The sequence below is a fragment of the Falco rusticolus genome, chromosome 4, assembly GCF_015220075.1.
Source record: "Falco rusticolus isolate bFalRus1 chromosome 4, bFalRus1.pri, whole genome shotgun sequence".
NCBI lineage: Eukaryota > Metazoa > Chordata > Aves > Falconiformes > Falconidae > Falco > Falco rusticolus.
Genome location: NC_051190.1, coordinates 17,835,564 through 17,853,136, shown reverse-complemented (window position 1 = coordinate 17,853,136; position 17,573 = coordinate 17,835,564). Strand labels below are relative to the sequence as shown.

The window sequence follows — 17,573 nt, the reverse complement described above, 5'->3', positions numbered from 1 at the left end:
GGGCACCTATTATTGAATAATTAAGAAAACCCCATGAATTATTCAGGAGAGCTATGTTTCCCTTCCCAAAGGAAGCTGTTATATCCCAGATCTGAGCCTGCAGACAAACAAACTTGTGTCCTGCTGAGTTACAGTCACCCCAAGCTGTATGAGAGCAATTGCTGCAACTGCTCTACCTCCCTCTTGGCATCCATTTAAACATTTGCAGAGGCTGCTGCTCCCAGGAGCAGCTCAGGGAGCCCTTGTAAGCAAGGGAGGGGGGTTTCTGCCGGGTAAGCCCCCTCTCCTGGATTGCCCTCTGGATGGACCTTTCTCTTCTGGCTGTCCAGGGAGCCTAGAGGGACTGACAATCCTTTACCTGCGATTGCACCTGCCCTGTAGCAACACAGCCTGTGCTGGACAGCCTACCACCAGCCCTGCGTGAGGCAGCATCTGACACTCCAGCTGTAGCCCCTCTGCCTTTACGTGTGTGTGCAGTTTCTAAAAAATCAATCCAGCTGATCAGCAGATAAGCCAGGGCATGGCATTAGCCTCCCTGAGGGGCAGAAGCCACCCGAACTCCTGAACGAGGGGTGATGTAGGAGAGCCCAAGGTCATGCCCCGCTGCTGCTCACACCTCCCTCACCTGAGCCACGCCAGGGCTTGTTTTAACAGCAGCAGAGAGCACCTTCCCCACTCCTCTCCTCTGGGGAGGGGAAACAAGGCGGCCCTGGAGCAGCGTTTTCCTCTCCTAACCTATAGACTGGATGACTTGCGCCGATATCTCATTAATTAATTAGGGTTAGTTGAGTTCAGGGCTTGGAATGGGAGCAATTAGGCTGTTTGCTTCCCTGCTAGAGCACACCACGTGCACGAGGCGAGCTGCCATGCTGGGCATTTATGAAATCTGAGGGGGGCAAGGAGCCCCATGCTGCGGCCAGCGGGGCGGCACGGAGCAGGACGAGAGAAGTCCTGCTAACTTTGGCTTTAGGGATGACTTTTCCTGTCCTTATTGTGAACTTGAATATCTGGTATTTTAATTTTAAAGCCCAGCTCTTGAAATCGAGTGATTAGATACAATATCTCGCCTTTGACAAGACAGCCTTTTGTGGGTTCAAAGATGAGCTTGGCAATGAAAGCTGATTAAAGCCGGAAGGGTCAAAGCCAAGGATGGAAATAAAAGTTACCTGACACAGACTTCTTTTTAAAGATCACACATGTTTAATCCTATGGCATGAATTTGGACTTACACAATTTAACGGGGCAGCAGCAGAATATGCAGTGCACAGGGGGATGGGGGGAGCTGGGCTGGGGGAGACGGGGGGAGCAGGGGCTCTGCCATGGAAGTGCCTGCTGAGGGGAGCTGCACCCCTGCCCCCCCGACATTAATCACTACCTGGCCTGTTATAAATACATAAACAGGTATATCACTTCTACTGTAAATAGCATAGAGCTACCAGCTGGGGGGATTGTACTCATCAGTTTAAAAATTAATAGTATTTTATTGCGAGCATTCCTTTGCAAAAGCTCTTCGTACTCTTCAGGAAAATAAAGATGAGCCGGAGAACATCCTAAATACTGCTATGAACAGGAGAGGAGCGTGCAGCGCACGGACATATGGTCACAGCTGGACAAAGCCCTCAGCGCTTGGATCTGGATGGATCATGCTTATTATTGCTTGGATTTTCTGTCATTCCCAGGAATCTCTGCATTTTGCACTGTTGTTAATTAATCCGAACTGGCTGTTAAGTGATCCAGAAAGATTTTAGAAATCAAAAAGGAAAATATCTCAGAAAGGTCTGTCCAGTCCTACCTCCCAAAGCACTGGAGAATTGCTAAGGGTAATCTTGTAGGTGGCTGGAAAGGTTATACTCATAGGATTTCATTCCTATCATTGCATTTTAGACTTTCTAAGATATAGATTAGAGGTCATTTAAATAATTATAGTTGATATGAAATTAAAATAACCTTGACAGTACATCCCCAGACACAAAATTTTAAGTAAACTTTTTGAAATAAAACCCCAGATTTTTTGGCTTTAAATGATTTACGTGACCCACCAATCTCTACTGTAATGCATTTGAACCAAATAACTATGCTTTTTATTGATCAGAAAAAACCCAACCAACCAACAAACAAACAGGAGAAAAAAATCCCACAGGATTTTTCTAAATAAAGCAATTATTTAGGAAATGGTTTTGACCAGTTCACAATGAGAACATGCGGAGCCTCAGTGAACCTGGAGCACAGACGCCCACCATGGGAGCCCACCTCTGGGGCAAAAACAAGACTCGGAAACCCACTTTCAGAAGCAGAGTTGCCACCTCCTGTTTTAAGGGCCTCTTGCAGCTCCAAGCTGGCACCGCTCTGCCGTGAGAACCATCCCGTCTTTCCTACTCCAGTTCACCAGCCTGCATCGGTGGGGGCCAGGGACAGAAAGAGCCTACTGGAGCCACAGGGCTCTGCTTCATGCCCTGTGAGGGCAGTTTTAAAGAGACGAGAAAGGAAACATATTTCTTTCTTGCTTCATTTGACAGACAATGAAAGGAATCTCATCATCAGGAAGCATTTTTTGAAGGTAAATCTGCTTTTGCATGGATTTCAGCTCTTGGATCCCTGAAGACCATATCTAAGGTTAACACACTTTATTCTGCAATACAACGTGTTCTCAGGCCCATTTCCTTCCTAATTTGACCCCCATTCTCCAGCTATATATTTACTAAGTATAAGATGGAGACATAACGAGGTCATGGACAGGTGTTTACATAAATATTGCTGCTTAACTGCCTCCATGGCTCGCTCGGGGAGTTCACAATAGATACGCAGTAAGCTTCAACTGCAAAACCTGCTGATCATCCTTCCTTTAAGTAGGATGATTAGAACAACTTTAAGCCAAGACAAAGAAGTCATATATATAAAAATAAAGTCATATATACAGTTCCCTTCTGTATTCAAGTCCACCCCAGATTTTACCCTTTGAGTACTACGTGATCTGTACACCCAGAGATAAATGTAGGGAGAGCCTGAATGTTTTTTACCCTGTGGTGTCTCTTGGGTCTTCTTTACTCATCCTCTACACAGAAGAAGAGAGAGGCCCTGATGCAGAAAAACATTTGAGAGGCAGTTTGATTGACTTAGGTACATGCTTGCAATCCTGAGTGAATAGCTGAGCAGAGCTAGACTTAAGAATATCCTTAAGTATGGGACCAGAATGAGTAGGAATGCAGCTGTAGCAAAACATGGTGAAAACATGGTTAAAACTACATGGCAGATACATGTCAGCAGAACAGTGAACCACAGATCTATACAGATAGTTTTCCTCAGCCAGAAACTTGTTTTATTCTGACACATAAAAAATTAAAACACCTTGCTAAAGAATCCTCTGGTTTACAAGACAAGCTATTCTAGAGAAGAATATAAATGTGTTGGCTGCTTCATTGACAGTCTATGCTTCAGATTTATTTTTTTAAAATATAATGTCTGAAGCCATATTTCCCTAGTGATAAAAATCCCGTTAGTAATCCTGACAAAATCCTAAGGGGCTAAAAAGCAATGAAGAGGATTTCTAATGGTAAGTTATAAATCCTTTCAGAGAATATATTGGTTTAAACTAAGTCATGTGTGTGTGGGGGGGTGTGTGGTGTGTGTGTGAAGAATATTAGGAATGAGGTAGTTCTACTTAAAAATCCTTTGGTAAGATCAAGGACACTCTAGGAGGGCTGTCACTTCATAAGGTAAGGAGAAGACACTGAGCAGAAGCTTTTGCTGGTCACTAGGGCAGTGAGACACCAGGTACCTGAGACTAGGATAAGAGATCATTTGTTCAGTGCTGTCTGTAATGCCATCTTCCAGAAAATATATTGAGTTCTCCCCAATAGGTCAATAAGAAGATAAGTCAAAATCATGAGAAAAAATGATGTGTGCAGCTGCAGTAAATGGGTCTTCAGAGCAAACAGTGGTGTTGAAATGGAAGCAAGCAGCAGAGTGGAGTGCATTTGGCTCATTCCCCTTGTAACACAGGCAAGGCTTCATTAAACCAACTTCTCTTGTACTGCGCATGACTTCCACTTACTGCTGAACGCAACTTTCAAGACGTGGTTTTCAGGATTTTTTTTTTTCACACAGCTATTTGTGTCACGTAAATATCTGATTTACAAATTTAATTATTTTTTTAGAGCATTTGTAATTTTTTATCCTTAATTTGCAGGTGAATGAATGCACATCTTCACACCCAATGGTAGCATGCACGTAGTGAAACTCATGCTTGCAGAACACAAGTTTCTATTGAAAAATAGAAGATATGTATGTTAACTCCCCACCCCTGAAATGACTTCAGTAATCCTCAAACAATGCAAATGCATAGTTAATTCTACAAACTAAATAGACCAACAGCCTATCTAATATTAACCCTCTGTTAGATTTATAACAGACATGAATTTGTTGTGGAAACTGCTCGTTGAGTGATATGGAGGGAGCTGGGGGAGATTAATGGGGTCTTTGCACCTTGTGTCACCAAAGGCAGAACAAGAGCCGTGATTAATAATTCATTACATTTAATTATTAATTTATCAAAAGGGCTACATACTTTAGTCACCTGAGTTTTAACATGGATGAAATCAATTGGATTCCACAGGAATCAATAAACCCCCTACATTTAAATAAATAATTATACACCTTCTGGAGATTTTTAAGCCTGTTTATAGCCTTCTAGAACAGAAGTGCAACACGCATTAAATTCTGCAGTCTGCAAAGAAATAATTACCACTCTTTATCAGTGGCGACGGTACTGCTTTTTACATGGTGAGTAATTAGAAAAGAGAGCCCACTGCTGAAACCCTCACTTGACAAGAGGCTGGGAGAGGCGGGGAAGTCTCTCAGGGACAGGCTTAGAGAAACAATCTTGATAAATTGGAGAAACAGACTGAAGTTGAGAAAATAAAGTTCGCTGAAGACAAGTGCAAAGTACTAAGGTGTGGAAGGCAAATCAGATGTGCCAACACAAAGTGGGATGCAGCTGGCTTTGCTGGTACAGTGCAATGCAAACTGAAAACAAAGGAAGACCATGGCAGGTTTTGGGGACATCTGCATGAGGGCAGGACCTGCACAGACATCACAGCACGGGCTGCTCCGTGGAGTGAGGTCTGAAGGATGCTCTCCTGGGCAGCCTGCACGGCAGGGCAGCCCTGCCCTCCTCCTCATGCTTCCTTCTGCTCTCATTTAAATGCAGAGGTTTTCCTTGTGTGCTGATGGCCCAAGCCCCCAATCGGATTTAGCCTGAAATATTTTATTCAGTAGATTTGATTTCAGCCTCTCAGTGAGGAGTTTTGGGATAGCTCCAACTTCTGTGTGTGAATAACTTAATCCCTGAAAAACATTTGCCTAACCCTAAATCTAATCTCAACCTGAAACACTCACTGAGCAAGCTGTGGAGCCCTTTCAAGGTAAAGCCGCACGCAAGATGTGTTACAGGCGGCAGCACAAAACCATACCAGTTGCATGGGAAAGCAGTGGGTAAGAGGCAACCTCTGAGTGACCTTGCTATGGGATTCAGCCTGGAAGAAATTAAATCAAATGTGCCAGGACTTCTGTGGACCACCTGGGCAGTATCTTAACAGCATGGTCACTCTCTGCAGCATTACAGGTGGAGAAAGAAAGATATGTAAAGAAAGGATTTTAGTCTAAAATTAAAGTTCCATTTATCCTCTTTATAACTGCAACAACTCATTATCAGGACATTCCTCACACAGCAATATATGGCATAATTTTTTTTCGGAAATGGCTCTGAGTCACACCTTCGCTAATTCAAAACGAGAATGTAATGGTATGGGAAATTAATACTGTTTCTCTGCTGTGTCACATAAAACTTGTTCCATATTCATGTAATAGCTTATTACTGATATGATAAAATAATACGGACACTGAAAAGCCATTTGTTTCAGAAGTGCTGGGAACATTAAACCTTACAATAACTATACTGACTACTAAAACATACAGCAATACTTATAAAAATCTTGTATAGGGGATTGCAATCAGTTGCTGAACAGATTGCATATTAAATAAAAATAATGCCTGGCAAAATAAAAGTGCTTTGTGATGAAGTGGAAAGGCTTCCTAACTGATCGTGAATAGCATGTGTCGTATAAAACTAACCAATCAAGGCAGTCACCTGCTTAAAAAGTGATTCAGGACTCGCGTATCTCAGAACACATCTTTATGTCAACTCTTCCACCTCATCTGGGGAGAGTTGTCCTGCCAGAAGAACTACCCAGGAGCAGTCTCTCCACCCAGGAGAAAACTGTGGCTTCAGAGGACTGTGACGAACAGCTCATAAGGCATCTCTCCTATTTGGCTTTGGATTCATTTGGGTTTCTCACTCATTTGGCTTTGGATTAAGCTAGGCTTTGGACATTGGCCCTGTATGATCCAGATACAGCCTTTCTCTTAACCTTTAGTTGACTGCTATCTACAGAGAAAATTAGAGTCACTGATGTGTGAGGATAACTTCAGAGTCATTGATTGGAACACAAAGCAGAGAGGAGAACTTGGCAAAATCAGAATAAATTTGATACTGGAAATCAAAACCTAGTTCATACAGAACTGGCAACGGTCTCCAAGTTTCTGAAAGAGTTATCAAGGAGAGGCTACAAGGCTATTGAGATCATATTTATAACACAGCGGGAACAGATACATATTCATAACAGGCACAAATTTGTAACCCAGCCAGACCCAGTACACTCATCCAACTATTATATGTAATCAAAAAAAGGGATTGCTCCAACCTGCACTTGAAATCTGACCTTAAATCATAGGGCTTATTAGTTGGCCAGAATTTTGCTAGAGCGCCTGTCTGTAAAGCATAGCTTCTTGCAGCCTATGAAAATATTATGCAGGCAACAAGAAAATCTACTACTCACAGGAGTTTGTATTGGAAGATGTGGGGGACTTGTTGTTAGTTAATAAAGACTCAAGGGAAAATCATTCATAAATACACAGCCTATTTCAAAGCATCGCAAAATGAATAGTCTGAGACATTTTAGCAAAGCTCCAAACTATGTTTTAAACTCTCAAGTTATGAAACAAATTGCTCCACATTGACTCACTACTGAAAGGAAACTACCTTTAATGTTAGCAGAAAGAGAAGCGTATTACAAAAATTCCTCACATCTGCAAAGTACCTTACTTAAATGATAATTGTCTTCTATAAAGTGCTTTTACTCTTAGTCACTATTTACTTTATCTATTCTGAGTCATATTAAGCTTAGTGTCTCAGCTGCAGAGAATTTCATTATACCATTTGTTAAAGCATCTTTAATAGGCCAATTTCAGCATCCGTCTACTGTATCTTACTAAATGGGTTTTATTTGCTAAATGATACAGTTTAGATGAAACACACTTCAACAAGAAATGTGGTTGTACTGCTACAGATGTCACACCAACAGCCACAAGGCTTTCTCTGAGATTGCTGTGCCTACCAGAGAACTGAGTCTGCAATCAGCCAGCTCAATTTTCAATCCTTACATTGGTAAAACTTTTACCCAACTGCTTGGAACTAGAAATGAAATTTGACATTAAAACACAATTTGGTGGTTTATTCAGAAGAAATAAAAGTATTTATTTGATGTCCTGATTTGTAAACTTGAATCTACACACATAGATTAAAAGGTCAAAAAACACTTCAAGGACTTTATTGATTATTCAGTTTCAGTGATGGTGTTTGCAGTAATACTTTGTATGGGAGTAAGACATTTGAATAAAACAAATTTACCTTGCATTGTAAATAAAACAAAGAGTACAGCAAGTCTTGACGGTGCCGTTAACATCTCTAATTCCCAGCAGGTCTCTCCATCTACTTTTCTGAAATTAAGTTATCTGTATTTCCAAAATTGGATACTTTAAGCATCCTTGTAGAAAACTGATCACGTCCAATTCATACTAGAACATTTTGAGTCATGTATATCTGTACTTAAGCAATGCAATAGTATAGGTAAAAGCCCAAGCTTCAGTCTTGTTTCTTTATAGTATTTCTTCAAACTTGTGTCCTGGCTTAGCCTGGACTAGACAGGTCTGCTTCAGGCAGTCTCCAGCCCTGCATGAGCTGGTCTTCAAATTACGCTGTGCTGATTTTTTAGTGGCTTTGTTTCCTATATCCATCTTCCTTTTCCTTCCTGTACTGATATAGCTGATACTTTCACACAAGTAAATCCAGGAAATCAGGGCCCTTTCAGTCTCTATTAGGTGAAGGAAAGAAAAATATCACTTCAGCTGACACCACTCAAGTGGTGCTATTGGTTACATTAATGCCTAGAAGGCGTATCTCTGCGGAGCTGCCAACAAGCAAACATGCCTTGAATTCAACAGTAACTCTCAGGCACTAAGTACAGATAATTTGGCCAAGCTGGTTACTTACAATTTAATTCCCTAATTTGGCAGAATCCACCCCCTTCTATCCAAACGAACATCTGTCTCCCCCCTGCAGGCATCTTTGCACAGGACCAAAGCAGGAAGGACGCTGGTGCATGAGCTGCTCTATGGCTGTTTCCTACTTGTTTGAATTTGACATCCCAGGCAGAGTCCTATGTCCTGGTCATCACTACCCATCACGGAAGTTTCCAACAATCAATATGTAAATACAGAGTAGAGTTTGAGGAATAAAAATCCATAGATTTTTCTGGAAAATTGAAGGAAAACCTACATTTGCATGCCTTACCACTTTCTTGAATGACATGTTTGCTCAAGGTGAAAAACCTCAACAGCAGAAGTCAATGTTTGCAGACAAAGTCAGGAAAGACGTACTGCTACTACAGCTTTTTGTGGCTAGCACCTGAGAAGATCTGATAAGCAGAGGTCAAGACCAAACACCTACAGCATCCTCCTCCCAGCTCCAGCCTTTCCATCCCTCTGAGGGGGAAGTGGGAAGTCCCCAAAGGCATCTTTAAAGGGGAGTGAGATGCAATCGGTGAAAGAAGCAGCCGGAGGGGCAGAGGCAAAATGAAACCCTGTAGCAGAGAAGTCCATTAGCCCTGTGCAGGTTAATGAAGATGAAAATGCCGTAGGTTTGCAGCTAATGCAAAAGGAAAGGTGGCTACTCCCTGACAATCACCTGCCCTGAATTAAGCACCAGAAAGCCAGCTGAGGTGAATGCCACGCAGGGTCACGGCACCTCGAATTTTATGCCTCTACAACCCTCTCACAAGGTGAGGTCAGCAGCAGCATGTGATGGCAGCTCTGGGTAAAAACCAGCCAAAGCAACAGGTGATCTGGAAAGGAGATACCTGTAATTAACTTCCCAGTGGACTTTGGTTTTCTGGCATTGTTTTTTCCCCTAATTAATTAATCTCCTCAGGTAGTTCAAAGGAACATGAACTGCGTGCTCAGTTTTAAGAAGTCAGGAAAAGTTTCCCTTTTTTAACATTTCAGTGCATCACAGCATGTTTAACAGTTGTTGACCAAGGACTGACAGTTGCTTTTCATGAAGTATACTGAGATGCTGAACTAAATTCCTCGCCCGAGCTATATCTTTGTACTCTTTTCTTCTGTATGCATTTTCTCCTTAATTAAAATTGTTGGAAGTCATTGCACATTGTGGAAATATCGGCAGGGAAAAGTCTTCCTGTTTTGGTGCAGTTTGGGTCTATGACTCCTTTGTTATTCTCAGGGAATTAATGTTTCCTTAAAGGACAGAACTATGACAGGGGAGTTAAGGTGCAAATAGATGCGACTTTTGTAAGGTATCTCTGCAAAAATAATGTATCCAAATAACATACCCTCCTTATCATTCAACCCAGCCAAGCACTTAAGCACATGCTTAACTTTACTAGTTCCACTAAAATCAATGAAACAACTCGCATGACAGCAAGATACAGATCAGGGGTTTACTAAAACAGATGCTTTATGTCTTATGATTAAAAATAATTCCTACTTGGACACTGGAAAGCATTTGTTCAAGCCTGCTGTTTCTGCTTTCTTCCATGAATGTCGTCTTGATTAGAACAGCATAAGCACCACAATTTCCATATAAAATATTTGGAAGTTACATATTTTCTAGATAACCAAGCAGTGGGGTTTTTTTGTTTGTTTGGTTGGTTGGGGTTTTTTTGTTTAAATTGGATATGAACGCCAAGGCAACTTTATGCTCCTTTTATACTCAAATGCTCTGCTGCCACATGTCTATAATGTTCTCTGGCAGGTCTCATGAGTGCCAGCAATATAAAGTACACCTGCTGTGGCCATCTCGGTGTTTCCTTTTCAGTTTTTGTTATGGTTGGAACACATTTTTCTGATTACTGCCTAGCATCCTTCAATGAATTTCATCTTACTGAACTGATCTGCGGGATTTTTAACTGCATCCACTCTTTTGCCAACAGCATCATCTCAGCTACATTTATTGTTCTCTTTATTTAGCTCCTGACTCCATCTCTTTATCACAGGTGCTCCTTCCACTGTTATGCCTGTTTTTCAGGTAATAAGCTGCAAAAACGAATGCAGCTAGGTTCTTGGTGTAGATACAAAGGAAAAGGTCTCTGATTACAAAGACTGTGCTTAAGACTTCCCATTTTCCACCGTGATTTCTGATTGATTACAACAAGCAGGAGGGCAGAGGGAGCTGTGGCTCTGCCCTTCCCTGGCACACTTGGGAACAAGCCCACTGGGTTTAACCAAAGCACTAGGTCAAGCTCGTAGTGTGGTGGTCCTTCAGCAGAGCTCCTCAGGGCTGGACTGCATGATAGATGAGTCTGAAGTGACTGATTTTAACTATATGGTTTTATAATCCCAGCTCATTTTCCAGAGTACTGTTATGACAAATTTGTCACTGAATTTCCCAGCAAGTTTTTACCCACCTCCAGGCTGCAAAACTGAAGAATAGCTCATATTTAGAAAACTACAATAATAAAATCCAGGTATAAGGACTGACTCCATAATAAGACTTTTTCATGTTTTTCTGCTGCTGAGTGAGACAATCTGCCAAAACTCCTCCAATAATCAAAGAGGAGGTTTGCTGTCTGTGAGGAGAAGATGCATACCCCGATTCTACTCTTTGGCAGCACTGAGAGCAGGAGCCCAGCTTGCATTTGGTATGAATTTAGTTAGTCTTTTATGACATTGTAATATGCAACTCAAAAGAACTCATCAACTTGATCTAATCTAAGCTTCTCTACAGAAAACTCAAATAAGCTTGAATTCTTGGATTAGTCAATGTTTGCAGCCACTTGAATCGCATATCATACATACATAAAGTGACCACATGAATCTCAGCCGTTAAGCACTCTGCTGTGAATTTCCATTTTTTTCCTTAAGGAAAGAGCAAAACGTATTTAAACTCATCAGTCTGAGAAGTAGTATCTGGCTGTGATCAGCTACAATCAACTGAAAGAAAAGAAATAGCCATATTTGCATCCATAATCTTTTTTTATCTTGACACTGAAGGCTAATTGCCATATCAGTAAATGCAGAATGAAATATAGTATATGTGCCTGAAGGTACCATATTTGCAAAATTGCTTAACAGCAGCTACTACTTGCTGTTTTGACAAAGATATACTCTTGCTGTCTGATAGCACATTTCTGTAGGAGATAATTTTGAGTAGTCCCTGTCAAATAAAGTTAGATTTAATGCAGCCGCAACACTAGTAATAAAGGGAAAGCATTGACATTTCCTTCTTTATAATTAGATGTTGCCACTGATATCCAGAGTGAAGACACTGTTGTCCTGAATTGTGATCGTTGCTGGAATGCTCATTGTGTTTCCTGAATTCTGTATTGTCCCTGTGGGTATGGAGTGCACACGCACCAGTGTTGTACTTCTGATTGAACTGTCATAAATCTATCAGAATGCGATAGAACCCCACCAGATGAACCTTACTTGAATGTACAGCAAAAATATCCCTGGTTGCCACTGGTTATTTATATTATACTTCACATTTTAGGGACAACAGTAATGTCTTATGCTTTAGGAAAGCGGTTTTTAACAGCCTAAAAATTAATAGGGGCTGAGATTTGCTTTTATACACCACATATGCCTGGGGTTCTTTTGTTTTTGTTTTCCTCATGTAATCATTTATCTAAATCAAGTTATCAGCTGATGCAATGAGAAATAGACACATCATTACAAGAGTGCTGTGACAGCCTAATCGGGACCAGGGTTCCACTGCCTTATGGGCTGAAAGAACATAGCAAAAGGAAGGCTGGCTAGCCGGCAATGCTTACTGCGGGATTTAATTCAGAGCACACCCCAGGAAGAAGAAAAGTAGACACAGTTTATATGTAATGACAGCAGAAGTCTGCATTGCCTACTGTCCCTAAGCATCTGGCCATACGAGTACTGGAGAGCTCTGCCCTCGCTGCAGCCCGTGCTCCCAGGAGAAACGGGCATTGCCAGAGAGGTGAAGACAATTTGGTCATTGCTGTGTCCCAACAGCCTTCCCAGTGGTCATTTAGCCCCAGGGCCTGTTCTTATAAACTGAAAATAAGGAAAAAAGATAGATACATGACTGTTCCTGAGTGAAACTGCTGGAGCCTTTCCTAAGGCAGATACATCCTACAGGTCGGTTCCTTGAATCGATCTATAGCATTACATTCAGCTTATATGGATGCTATGTAAATAAAGCAAACGAAAGAGGTGGAAACAAAGGTAGATGGAAACAGAGAATATGAAATGCAGCTATAAATATTATAAATCCTGCAGCAACTAGGCAGCCTCATTTTATCCCAAAAGCTAGAGAGATGGAACTGATTAGTTCTCGCTGAGGAAAGGATATTGATGTTTAATACCCTTTTGAGGCTGTTGAACTCACTTATTGGATTCAAAGCAGGATACCTGACAGTACAGACAGCAGTGTATAACTAGGTTTCCTTTCCTAACAACTGAAAGTCCACAAGAAAATTACCAGTTTCAGCTTAGAAATGAAGGTGCTCTTTTGTGACTGAAATTCATTTATTTATGAAACAATTTTAAATTAGCTGCCATTTGCAATACCAGGAAAAATAAGCACATTTCTTAAGCCAAACTGCATTTACCTCTCTCTGCAGTGATGTTAGAGTGGCCCTACCATCTGTTGTCTTTTGGGTTGAGTGTCTTTTGGTTTTGTGAATGACAACACATACCGTTAAGCAAGATTTAGCCCAAACAGGAAATGTTAAGAGTGAAAATGTTGGGTTTTGTCCTGAAGAAAATATCTCTGAAGGTGAAAAGAAAAAAAAAATCATGAAAAATGAATGACCCAAGAAATGAAAAATTGAAAAGTGAACAGTTTACACACAGAATATTGCCTTTCTGGGGTGAAGTCCATAAAGACTTTTGGGCAAGAGGTGTTTATTTTTTAAAAGTTGAAGTGCTCATTTAATATTTTCAAAATGGAACATTTTTGGTTTTTTTAATTTTTTATTAGAACTTGGTTTAGTAATTTTAAAAAAATGTCAGAATATTTAGAAAAATAATTAAAAAGGCTTAAAATTCTTAGAAAAAACAAAACATAATTTTTATTCAAACAAAATGTTTTAGGTAACCTAATTTCACACCTTATTTTTTTAAGTAAGAAACAATATTTTGCTCCAGAATAATTAAAATAAAAAAAGAAAAAAACCCAATCCAAAAGCCAAAACCAAAATGAAACACCAAACCCAAGCCATCAAACAAACTATTGATTATTCAAACAGCTCTGTGAAAAGCTGCTTGCAAGCTCTCTACTACAACTTCTATTCATAGAGTATGGTTCCTAACAACCAGACATCATGCCTGGCTCCTGTTTTAAATGAAAGGACAATGTGATGATATAAATGACAACTGCTGAAGAACTGGCAGAATGCACCTGATGCAGAACATTAAACTCTGGGAAACAGAAATACAAACACCAGTAGTTACAACGTACCAAAAATACATTATTGTTTCAGGACATTTTGATCCTGCAATGCCCCAATAATTTCACTAGTAGCTTACAAGCATTTTTGCTAAAAGCTAGGATATAAGCAGACTTTTTGACGTATGAAGCAGCAGTACAATCATTTTCTGCTCATGGCATCCAATCCTCCAAAGGGACACTGAAAATAATATAGTCTAATTACAACTCCAAATAAAGCAGTTTTCTACTTTAATTCTTTGTTTGCTCTCAAATGATATGTGAAAATTAATACATGGCAAATTCACATCTTAAAATTTGGGAGTGAAGAATTTTTCTTTTCCAGTTTGCCTTGCCTGACCTGTAGCAAAGGAATACAATTTCTCTTCTAGCATCACAGGCAACAAAGAACAACAGATGGTGATAATGATAGAAGTTATATAGCACTGGACTTGTCTCACAGAATAATTCAATCAGTCAGAAGCCTTCATACTTACAAATGTATTTTAAACACTTCTCAAACCTGAAAATTGACCGTATTAGCATGCACCAAACTTTATACCTCGCTGGAGACAATGCAGAGAACCATAACAAGTCATGCAGTATTACAGTGCATGATAACGCATGGCTTCTAGTTCATTACATCCTTACGCTATGACATTGCTTTTCAGTACCAGGGCATAATTAGCCACTCGAGGTGCTATATTACCACATAATGAAGTCCAATTAAGATTTATTAACCTCTGACCTCCTTCACATATTTGATGGACAGCGAGCATCTCAGAGGGGAAAGTTAAAAGGTGAACTTGAATGACCTCAGTTCAGTGGATGACATTTTGAAGAGTGAAATATACCTTAGATGATAATTTACATCTGATGCATCAAAACATGTTGACTTATTGATTGATAAATGGAAACATTATATGAGATGGTCATGCTGCCTAAACATTTAGAGTGATTTATGCTGAAACATTTGCTTTTTATATGTGTACCATTATTTTATGTTAACAATAAAGTGCTGTAAATGTTACATTAGTAATAAAATATGCACTAGATATGTGCTTTATTGGCTTTATTTGTGTATGAACAAATACCACCACATCCATGCAAAAATGACATGGAAATAATATACCTACACTAGGCACAGTGACAACTATCTTAAGGTAAAATTAATGTTGAAATCTAAATATGGAAGTATGTGCAAACCAAGATTCATGTAGGGAGGTACATCTTATCACTATGCTTACAGTCAAATGTGTCAAAAAAAAAAAAAGAAAGAAAAAAAAGGATGTGTCAGCTACTAGGAAAGCAGGAGAAGCAGGAGAGAGGACTATGCAGAAGGCACAACACTCAGCTGATATATGCCAGTGCTGAAATGTAGTTTAGACTTTTGATGTTCCTTTGAGATTAATAAAACCATCGCTCTATATTACATGAACCTACACATGCAGAATTACTCCACTGCAATATGAGACACAGTGGCATAGCAATTACAGAAATGTTAGATAACTCCCAAGTATAATGATGCACTTATAGAAAACTCCAAAGCAGAGGTAATTTTCATTTGTGATTATACACTCTTCTCAATAAGTTACATACTTTTCATACTTTTTTCTTTTTTCTTCTTTCTTTTTTTTTTTTTTATTTGATTTGGTTGGGGGGGGGGGGTGGTTTTTTTTTTGTTTTGTTTTCCCCCAGCAATGAACATTTTATCACCTCCTGGTGATCAGTCCATTCCTTCAGGAAAGATCACCCTAAAAGAGGGGCCAGCATGGGGGTCCTCCCCACTATGGAACCACAAGCCATATCCTCCAAGCCAGCTTTCCTGGAAGACCAAGTATCCTGCTCTGTGATCATTACCCTATGCGCGTCTTGTGGATGTGCAGAAGCTCCTGGGAAACAGCACTAGCACAGTGTATGTACAACAAAGATGCTCTGTGCATGCGCAGTAGATCTAGCACGTTCATTCATGACTGACTTTCAGACATGCAAAGTAAATCCAAGTACTGCATGAAGTCCAGGACTTACTTTATGCGTTAGTGATAAATATACAGCACATATACCACATTGTCAATATTTAAAAGGTTACTTTAACCTGTTGCACACCTGCAGTGCCCCTGACCTTGACACATGCCACTAAGACACACAGGATGGATATAAAGACTACTATGTAGCTGTAAAAACATTTATTATGTAAGCCAAAATTTACTTTGGAAAAACTTATAGGATTGAAAAGGAAAATAAGTAGAGAAAACTTCAGACAAGTACCTTGAAGTTTGACTCATGGTGTGTACAGGAGGTGGGGCTGATAGCAAAATTTGGAAATTCATAGTATCAGCAGTTCTGAGCTCACAGCGTGGTGCAGTGACTTTTTGGAAGAACTCTTGAGTTGAGCAACTTTCCCTCCCACAGATTAGCTGACCTGGGCACAGCCCAATGCTAATGATTTTTTCTGAGCTAGGTAAGGAATCAGACTTCAAGGAATAAGGAAAAGGGGCGCAAAAGTGGAGTTGTGCAATTAGTGCAGCACATTAGGCTCTTAATATACTGAGCACAAAGCTTCAGCTCTAATGCAGTTTGTCAATAGAGCGTATATTATCAGAGCATCAAACATCTGGGAGGATACTGTTCTGTCCTGAAATTCAGCTGACTTTCTCTGGGATAACAAAGCCCATGCACTGTAGGAAAGCCCTATTTTGTTGCCAAAAATAACCACTTTTGAGGGGACAGGAGAGACACAGATCCTCACTCAGTGCAAAGCAGAGCAGCACTTCCACGTCGGTGGGTTTCCTAAGGCTCCGGCCACCCCCTCAACATAACCTTCACCATTACTTCCCTGTGCAAACTACAGGTACAGAAGGCAGCAGAAACAGCATGTACCTTTTATAATCAAAGATCTCAATAGCTACAGAACATTGCGTAAAAGCCATTTCTGCAGTTCAGCAAGGGCTAAGTGGCAAAAAGGCAAAGGATGAAGTAGGGACAAAGGCAATGAAAAGCAAAAGGGATTAAAAATGTTCCCAAATGCCTCAAAAGTAGCAGGAAGAGAGGACCACTTAATTCTTAGCCAGTATTAGCCTCTTTACATGGAAACTGAGCCTAGACGTATAAATGGTGGTGCCCGGTATTCCTTTGTTATTCGCAGCATACAGTGGCGATGTGAATTTGTGGCGGGAGGGGGATCCTACGCCACTTCGCAGATAACAGTTACCCCACATACACATAAGCACACGCACTTTTATCTCAGACACACACAAAGAAGCCTGCTGGCACATATAATGTACTCCACAAACCCAATTTGTTTTCTCTTCATTATTTTTGAATACACAGGGAGAGTTCTGGGAATGCATGATGTTGCTATGCCAAATTCTGCAGAAATACAAGTTCTTTTGGTGCTAACAGGAGCCTTCATACCATTTTCATTCTAATTTTCTGCTCTAGCACTGCCAAATACCATTTAGCTTTGCTCAGAAAGTTGAAGCTTTTGTAGGCAAAGCCCCAGAATTGCTTCTTTTTTTTTTTTTCTTTACTCCTGTGAGCAGCCGCATAAATCCCAGATGTTCTCTATTCTACATGAAGTAAATATTGAAATTGTGCTAGGAGATATTCAAATAAAGCTGACAGAGATGTGAGCCTGAGATCCAAACTGCACTAAACTTGAAACAGTTCTATCAGCAATTGCCCACTCTGACAGTGCTGCATATCCACTGTCTGCAATCAGTACAGAGTGCCATATATCTTCCTAATCACCTTTCTTTCCAGT

General features: G+C 40.4%; 1 protein-coding gene across 1 annotated transcript in view; it reads right to left on the bottom strand.

Moving 5' to 3' along the window:
* Window positions 1-17,573, bottom strand: part of TAFA1 (TAFA chemokine like family member 1) — a 231,610-nt gene that overhangs the window by 127,915 nt on the left and 86,122 nt on the right. The window lies entirely within an intron of this gene.